Raw genomic sequence first — 9361 nt, forward strand, 5'->3', positions numbered from 1 at the left:
GGCGGCGCTCCTTTTTTTGCTCACTGACGCCTCTTACATTCTGACACATCAGCATTGGGGCGAGAATAGCTGATCTCTGAGTCTTTCAGGCTGCAGGGTTTTCTCATCTCAATAACCCGACTCCTACACCCAGCACCCGAGCGCTCAGCTTCCGGCTGCGTGGACGTCAACTGCACAGGAATCAAAGTACGCCACGCACATGCATCTGCATATACATAATATGCCCCTGCTTCCGGTGGTGCTCGACCATGGCGGCACTCGATGACGGCTTTTCGATTGACTCCTTGACATCCAGAGAGTTGAGGATGACGTCTTGTCAGGCAGATGAAATCGTTTCAATCGTACATTTAGCTCAACTGGTGTCCAGCGTGCAGAAACCATCCTGCCCACTTTGGCCCATAACTTTGTTTTATGGATGTAAATTGTTTTGGTGTCATAAATTCATTCTACTGTTACATTTGTCAACTTGAATCCCCTCCTCAGATGCTTGTTACACGTTATCCCCTGTCTGTCCTAACGTCTCATGTCTTTTGAAATCTTCACATGAGGACAAACTGTTGAAGAGAGAGAACATGTTTTCTTAAACACATCACACCATTCCAATCATCGCATGGGAGCACGAAAACGAGGCGTAACGAAACAGAGCACTGGCCATGCACTGTCGTTTGATTACTTAATTGTCTTAACAGGACAGAATGTATTCATGGAGACACACGATGGGAACATCGTGCAGGAACCAAACTGCAGCCACAAATTGTTTAATGAAAAGGTCCACCCACATTGTCCTGATGCATGATGGTCGGGAAAAGTACACTCGAGAGACACACGTCCTTTTGTCTATGTAAGGCTTGAGCTGATAAGTTTAAGTGGCTGACCTTTATTTGTGTGCCTCACTTAAAGCTGTTAGTCATGAATTAAATGTAGACAACTTTGGGGGAAAAGGTGAAATAAGCAGTTGGTACAAATTTAATAAATATCAACTGTAACATATTGTAGAGTTTTTTGTAGTGGCTTTTAATTACAATGAGTCAAGTTACATTTCATTAGATGTTCAGTGTAATTTGCTATTCACCAGTTAGGCTATAAACACTATTTCAATATCAACAACGGTTCAGATAACTACTTGTGTGTGAAAGGTTTTTCACTTGTGGTGATGGACACACAGAGAGCTCTGTAGGTCCTTTAAACTTTACGAGCATCTTTTCAACTCTTTGTTCTGGTTTGCGGGACACGGCTTTATTGTTTTGATTGACTCTCTCTGCTCTCATCGCATTATTTTTTGAGGTAACAGCCGGCAGCTATTATAGCAAAAAATCTCCAAATGCTAAGGCCCGCTAAATTCTGACCTTACTTTCTTAGCTTCAAACACTAGACAAAGTTAGCAACAAGCATGTGAAGCTTGAAAACTGTTTTCCACTCCAGGTGGCACAATATAAACCTGTTTTTTCTCCTTCTACAGCAAAATAAATAAAGTCTTAATATTTTATTTTACAATGTGCACAGTGTTCAGGATTAAACCAAGATGTCCAGACGCTTCTGACAGGCTCTGTGTTGAGGATTTCAGGGAAATGGTGACAGGGACTAAACAAATGATGTCAGCCACCACCACCACCACCATCACCAGAAGCAGCAGCAGCAGCAGCAGCAGGTCCGGGCGCTGTAGTGTACGAGTGTGGGTGGGATTACACAGTGACAGCTGGGTGAGATCATTACAGTGCGGGAAGGAGGGGGCTGGAGAAGGGGGGAGAGCCCCAGAAACGGGGGAGGGGGACGGGGTATAATGGGTTGGGGTAAAGGGGTGGGACGCTTTTATAGTGACATTCTTTCCTCTGAGGAATGCATGCGCCCGTATGTCGGAGAAACGTCAAATAAAAGAGTTCAGCAAAGGAAAGAAAGAAAAATAAATCCAGCTGCATGAGAGCGAAACGCCGTCATGCACTACGTGTCCCCTTTGATTTGTTTTACATGCATGGAAGACCTGAAGTGGGAAAACAAGCCGGAGGATAGTAGATATGTGGGGTGCATGAGGAGGGAGGGGGATCAGGGGAGAGGACCGGCAGGATTTGGGTGGGGGAAGAAGTGAAGGGTGACTCACGGGCTTCCAGTAAGAGGCCTGACTCAGACACTGGAAGCCCCCCCGACCCCGTCTGGAGACAATGTGTGGCGAATAATCTGTGCTTTTCACTTCGCTGGTGAAAACAGACCCCAAAGGTCACAAACTATGAAAAAACAAGATTGGTAGCAAGGGAATACGACGGCCAAACAACAGCTGTCCAATCTTTTATGTTTCTGGACTCTGGTGAAATCTCTCACTGGTCATCAGAGTTTGAATGATGCACAGTAAACAGATTTGTCCCTATCTGTCATCTGAGACACGAGAAATAAAAGACGCCTGGACAGATTTGAGCAGATTCACGTCATCCTGTTTTCCCAGCAGGCGCCAACAAAGCTTCTCGGATCAGTTTTAAAGACACTTGCATGACTCACACGCTGGTGGACCCTTATTGTCACTTGTCTGTGATGCCACGGCCTCAACCCATTCATGTGCTCATTGTTTCAATCAGTCACTCACACTCCTCTGATTCCTATAAGAGATCTGTGTTCCTTTTAAACCTCATCACCCCATAGCGAAGGGTTCCATTAGCGACCCTGTGACGGGAGAAAGGAGATTGTTTTCACCCACAGTGACGGGTAATGACACAGAAAGTGACGATCAGAGGCTCCATTATGAGTCAGGCCTGCCAACAGGTCGTCTGTGGATGTATAATAACCTTTGAAGCACAGAAAATGCTTCTTCTTTGCTGTTGTCCATGTTTATTCTTGGCTTTTTACCTGGGGGAAACAAAAGGGTAAATGCAGGTGTTTGGCCACATGATTGTCCAACACCCACATAAATATTATGTCCATATAAGACATCCTGTTGATTGCCGCATTCGACTTACTGGGGAATAAGCGAATCAGAACTTCTATGAATTTCAGAAACCCTTTTTGAGAATTTGTTTATTTGCCTTGTACTTTAGTGTTTTGGTTTGGTCCGTGTCCAATCCACTAACATGGAGGAGGCGGCCCTTTCTGCAGCCAGACACTTTGGCTTCACTTTTGGGGAGCAGTATTGTCTTCCATCTTTATTTACAGTCAATGCTCTGGACAGGCCACCAGCACATCACATGGTCTTATACAGCCTTCATGCTGTGAGGCACCAGTGCGAAACCACTGCACCACTATGCCGCCCCAGAACCGTCCCCAATAATCATCAGTAGTTTGTTGTGTTTGCACCCCTACAACCCTGCACAGTTCATGAGGAGGAGGACTAGCACTGTGTTATGTAACCCAAATTAAAAGAGGAAGTAAACAGAATTTAAGAGTGAACTTAAAAATAGCTTTTGGAACAACACCACACAGATTGGGGAAAGTGTTTGGACGAGCCGGCTCTCTGAGTGAAGCCAAAACAACACCCACTCCTCCTCGTACTCTTCGTCCTCCTCTTCGTCCTCGTTTGACCCTTTGCCACCCGGCTCTGGGCTCCTGTGGGGAAGGCTGGTGATGGACGATGGTGGGACAGAGGGCCTGTTTCCTGGATGTGCCCTCCACATCCATGTCACACTCACAGATATCCTCTGAGGATGAGAGGAAAACACACTTTCACATACGTGACCACTTTCTAACAAACACACACACACACACACACACACACACACATTTCACATTCCTATCGACCTACATCTGCTTCACATTATTATAAACCCCAGTTGATATGAGACTAAAGCTAAACATTCTAAACACTTTCCAAGCGCTTGACAAATTTTATGCACAGATCTCAGATTGCTGAAGTCGTGTGTATACAGTGAGCTCATAAAACATGATGGGTATCCGGGAGAAGATAAAGCACCTTGTCCCCCTCAGACGAAATGTTCTGCCAAAAACTACAAACCTGCTTCCAACAATCCATGAAAAACATGAATCACTGCAAAGAGAATTACAAAAAATGTATAGTTTAATATACTGATGGCCTAGATAAGAAAGATAAGATAAGATATGATTAGATATGATGAGATAAGCCACTTGCTCTGGAGTCTATCTTGCAGATCCACGGCAGACATGGAGTAAAACCATGTAGTTAAAAAACATGGCTTTCATACACATACACATATACAACAGATTTCACTCAGTTTTAATGATGACTCTTATTATGTGTTTATAAGAGCTGCTATTTCCATCTGTACAGAAAAGGTAAAACAAAGAAGAAAGGTTCATGTCACTTTATTTTATGAAAAGGAAACTTTTTCTTCCCTTTCAGGCCTTTGCTCTGTTTTTTTTTTTTAACCACTGGAAACACATGTTACAAACAACACCTTCTTATTTTCTCGCCTGTGTTTTTCCATCTGGACGTTTCACACGTTGCCGTCACAACCACGACTTTTGTTGGAAACTTTCATAATCCTGTGTGGGTGAACATCCACAATGATCTTTGCAGAAACACAGATTTATTTATAAAGATATGAATATCCATTGATGAGACTGAAGGTCTGTATCTGTTTGAAACATAGATTAGACATTTTATACATCAATGTTATAAACCAAGATTCGACTGAAATAGAAAAAACACAGATTAAAACTACACATTTATAATATTCAGTTTGAAGAACTCTCTTCAATTGGTCATATTAGTAAGCAATATTTTAGCTTTGCATGAGTCAGACTCATGTGTCATACGATCCACTTTCAGTTTAAAGGTCAATTACAGAAATAAACAAGCTGTGGTAGAAATGATGTAAGTGTATGAACATGTGGAAGTTATACATATGTTTATTATATCTGAGAATATTAGGGTAATATATGATGGACATTAAATTAGAGTAGAAATGCTATAATATGGATTAATTGTTTGATTTGCACATATCAGATATGGACTCATCCCATTGGCTTTATCTTTTTTTATATAGTTTTTCATTCTGTTTTTGTTCAAAGTCGCCACAAAAAAATCTATAATTGAATTTAAATCAAAGATGTACAGTATATAAGTGTGTTGTTGTAAGATGTTCACCTTCAGGTCTTGTCTCTCTCATCCCTCCTCTCATGACCCTATTTACTGTCTAATTAAAGCTGACGACCCATGAAAGGTAAATATTTATAATAAGGAGTCAGTGAGGCACACACTCATCGTTTCTAAAGACGCAACGTAGGCACTCTGGTTGTTTTTTTCTCCTGACACTCTATATTTGTACGAGGCTCCCACTCCGCTGCCTCCAATAAAGCGTTAAACCCAAAAGAGGTCTGAGGTGGGATGTGAGCTGCCCACGCACGCTTACTAAAAACAAAAGTAAAAGACATCTGGGATCGAGCGCAGTCTGCAAGTGTTTTGATTTACTTCTGTAATTTCACTGTAACTCCGGCAGTTTTTACTGTAAACCACTCCTACACTGTCTGCAGATGTGCCACTGGAATTGGGAGGGAGGGAATGTGTGTGCACTGTGTGTGTGTGTGTGTGTGTGTGTGTGTGTGTGCGTGTGTGTTTTAAAGGAATCCTGCTTTTTTTAGACATTTCAAAACACAGCAAAACTCATTCTCCTACACAACAACATGTTTCAGTTCTCATTAGTAGAGTAAACACCCTGAAGCACACACAAGGTCAAACAAGAAGGTCAAACAAAATAAACAGGAGATGTCCGTGTTTTCTTTCTTTGAGTAATTTGCACGTTGTAAACTTTTGGTTTTGGGCACCACAGAACTTCATCTGAATTAAGTTAACTCTTTATAATCTCACCATTTGTAAACAACACAGCGACTCGTCTGTATTATCTGTACATTACATTTGTACATACACTTCTTTGAAATGTAAATAAATCATTGTTGCGTTTAAAACAAGAATATGTTGTTGGCCAATGATTTAAGAATCTTTATCTTTGTTGTTCTGGAGTTTACAGTGAGATTCATATAGTTCTTGAATTCTCCTTTGACGAATAAGCTCATGCCAACTTTAGAAAAAGTTGGCATGAGCTTATTCCATTTATTCTCATGTGGGAGACACTGCAATTCAATGTTTGGGTTGGGTATCTGGTATTATTTGTGTTTTGTTTATGTGTGTGGTTTGTTTTTGTAAAAATATTATTCAAATTTCCGATATGTGAAACTCATATCCTATATTACCACTTTTTGTGTATCATAAATATTGTCGTCCACTGCTCTGTTCATCAAATCCCATTGTTTTGGCTTTATATGAACAAAGTTTTGTCAGGTCTCTGGCGTGTGTTTTCCTTTTACCGTCTGTCCCTTTGACCCAGAATCTTTACATTGAAACAATGAGTCCAGCAGCTGCTCACATTCCTCTCATTCCTCCACATAATAAGGTGGATGTAGAAACATCTATATTCATCCCACTGACCACATGTAAACACAGAAACACTGAGGAATCTGGACTCTCTATTCATACTGTCAAGGATCAGTGGATAACAAAGTTGTTTTCGTCCCAGGAGCCGTATTGTTTCTCAACACGTGTTGTTGTGCGCCCTGATGAATTCAGCCGAGGGTGTTTGTGTTGGCCTTTAGGTGCAGGTGCACAATCCAGCCCCGGGGAAAGGAAATGGAGGGGAGGGGTTTGAATGCGACACAAACAGGAAACCAGCGCTGTGTTCTCCTGCTGCTAAGTGGCTGTGCATAGAAGGTTGATTCCAAATGCTGCTGTTGTGTAAGATATTTAGACTTGTCCTATATGCTCGGCCAGGAACTTACATAACAGACGCAGCTGAGAGATATTTACCTACTCGATTTTTTAAATGTCACATTGATCCTGTTTCTATCTTCATTCAGACGCTTATTGGATTGAACACAGACCATGAAGTAAAGGGAGGTTTGGACAAAATAAGATTTTTAAGCTCAGGAAATGACTTTTGAATTGGAATAAAAATCAACGGGAAAATACTCTTTTTTTAAATTATGACATTTGTTTTTATTCAATTATTAAACAATTGTCTATCTCTGGCATCTGTTATGTTATGACCAGGCCTTTCTAGTAGAATAGAAAACCTCTATTGTTATAGTTATCTCCCAAGTGCAACCAAGATTAAAAGTGCCATTTGCTAAAATGACTGTTTGTTTCTATAAAAAAATTCAAAGATCCAATTTCTGTAAAATAACATGAAACCGAACTGATGAACAAAATATCCAGTTTCTGCCTAAAAGTAATAATAGTGTTTGTAGTAACAACACCTTATGGACTCAGGCATTGTTTTCACTGCTCTCTCTCTCTCCCTCTCTCTCTCCCTCTCTCTCTCTCTCTCTTTCATTCTGTGTCCTTGTTGTCTCTGTGTCTCTCGCTCTTTGGCTCCAGGAATGACTCACTCCCACGGGAGGAGCTGCAGCTCGAGTGGCACTTCACACTAAAAACAAGTGAACTCTTCCCTCGCGTTTGAAGCTGGTGTTTACAGAGGAGCCTGTTTGGGACCCGGACTCCAGTTACAATCATTACAGGAGAGAATCTTGTTTCAATGTCCAGATATTCATGTGAAATTAATTTAATGCAACTAAGGAATCGAGTAACAACTGAGGTCCTCTTCAGTCTTTCACATCAAGTTGGAACTGAGAATGATTTACTTTGTTTTTGCTTCCTGGACGTTTCAGACTTCTGGTGATATAGGTGACCGTTAAAAAACAAGCACGTCTAAAACATTCGTTAGAGTCCCACTCCACCAGCACCGTGTCGCTCGACCCTCGGACTCTCTCACCTTCTGCAGAGCGTCACACAAGCAACATGTTCCAGGTCAAACTGAAGCAAAAAACTATTTCAACCGATTCTACAAATAGCTTCATCGCGACTAAATCAGTCAGAGAAATGTCCAAACTGTTTGGATTTTAAAAAGAATAATAAAGAGACTGCCCCCCCCCCATCCTTTATAACTGTCTGTGTCAAACACATCCTGGACAAAGTGGCGGGAACATGGCCGATGTGCATGCAAACACAGACAGGCAGGAATGTTTGCCGTGACTCGTTAGTGACGCACTATTTGTTGTTGTGTCACGCTGCAGTTCGGTTATTGTTGAGGAGTCAGCGGGGCGGGGGGCGGGGGGGGGGGGGGGCACTTGGTGCTTGTTTGGCTGGGAGTGGGGTTGGGTGGGGGTGTCAGATGAGGGAGGGGTTCTGTTGTGAGAATGAAAAGTGGAGGGTGTTCTCACTCCGTTTCCTTCTTTCCCTGAAAGGTCCTCCCTTCCACGCTCTGTCTCCCTCGCCCCCCCCCCACCCCAACAACACGCTTCCTAATGTCTTTCCTGTACAGGGCTTGGACCTGTTCCCACACAGTGTGGAACATCCCTGTGACCCACACACACACCCTGATCCCTGCACATGTGACACTTAGATCCTGGAGAAGTTTTATGTGGCACATTATGTTTTGTTAACAGGATTCTTTGAGTTATGTAATATGTTTAATTTAAAAGAGAGTAACGATTCACTGATGTGTCACTAAAATCAGTAAAACAAATTTGGGTGCAGAAAACTGTGGAAGAGACTTGACGAGAACTAAACACCACAACTTAACGAGGAGCATCAGCCGAGTTCCTGGGAACAAGTTCATATGAGAAATGATGCAGGGACAGTTTGTGAGACAACAATAGCTGATTCACGTCCCACTCACTTAATAACCTGGTTGGAGTTTGACCTTGTGACCCGTTTTTTTTCCATGACTCTCGATTGCGGCCTCTTAATTAGATCAACATGACAATTGGCTCTTTCATATAACGCTGCGGCCCTGCTCGTCTTCCCAGGCTCGATCACAGCGGGTTGTTCTTTAGTTTTTTTAAGAAGACGAGACGACACAGAGTAGTTGTGTTGCAGGAGGACAAAGTGATCTCTGGAGTTTGTCTTAATGTGTATCTAGTTGTGTTGTGGTGGTTTTAGCACAAGACAAAAACTTCTCAGCAACTGAAAGAACAGTTAAGCCAATTAAGTCCGTTAACAGTATCTACAATAATTTACAATATATATGGAATATTCTTCTTATTTCTAGTTATTTTAATTTATTAGATTCCTCTGTATTTTAATATATGTAAAGTGTATTTGACCATTGATCAAATAAATGTATTATTGTTATTATTATTATCATACATGTTGTTGTTGCTGTTGCTGTTGTTATTTGCATTCTGGACCTTAAACAATGCTGATATATTGATCATACACAGAAAAACATTGAATATTTCATCTGAAATGTACGAACTGCAGCCACTAGGGGGCTCTCAATCAAAACAATATCAAAAGACATGGTTTGATGATGTGGTGAAGCAGCGTGGGATTATGGGAGTTAATGAAAATCTAGCTGAAGAAACTCGGACACTAATCATGCTCCTGGATGTGGTCGTGTTTTAAAGTTGT

Source organism: Pleuronectes platessa, chromosome 19 (assembly GCF_947347685.1).
Source record: "Pleuronectes platessa chromosome 19, fPlePla1.1, whole genome shotgun sequence".
NCBI lineage: Eukaryota > Metazoa > Chordata > Actinopteri > Pleuronectiformes > Pleuronectidae > Pleuronectes > Pleuronectes platessa.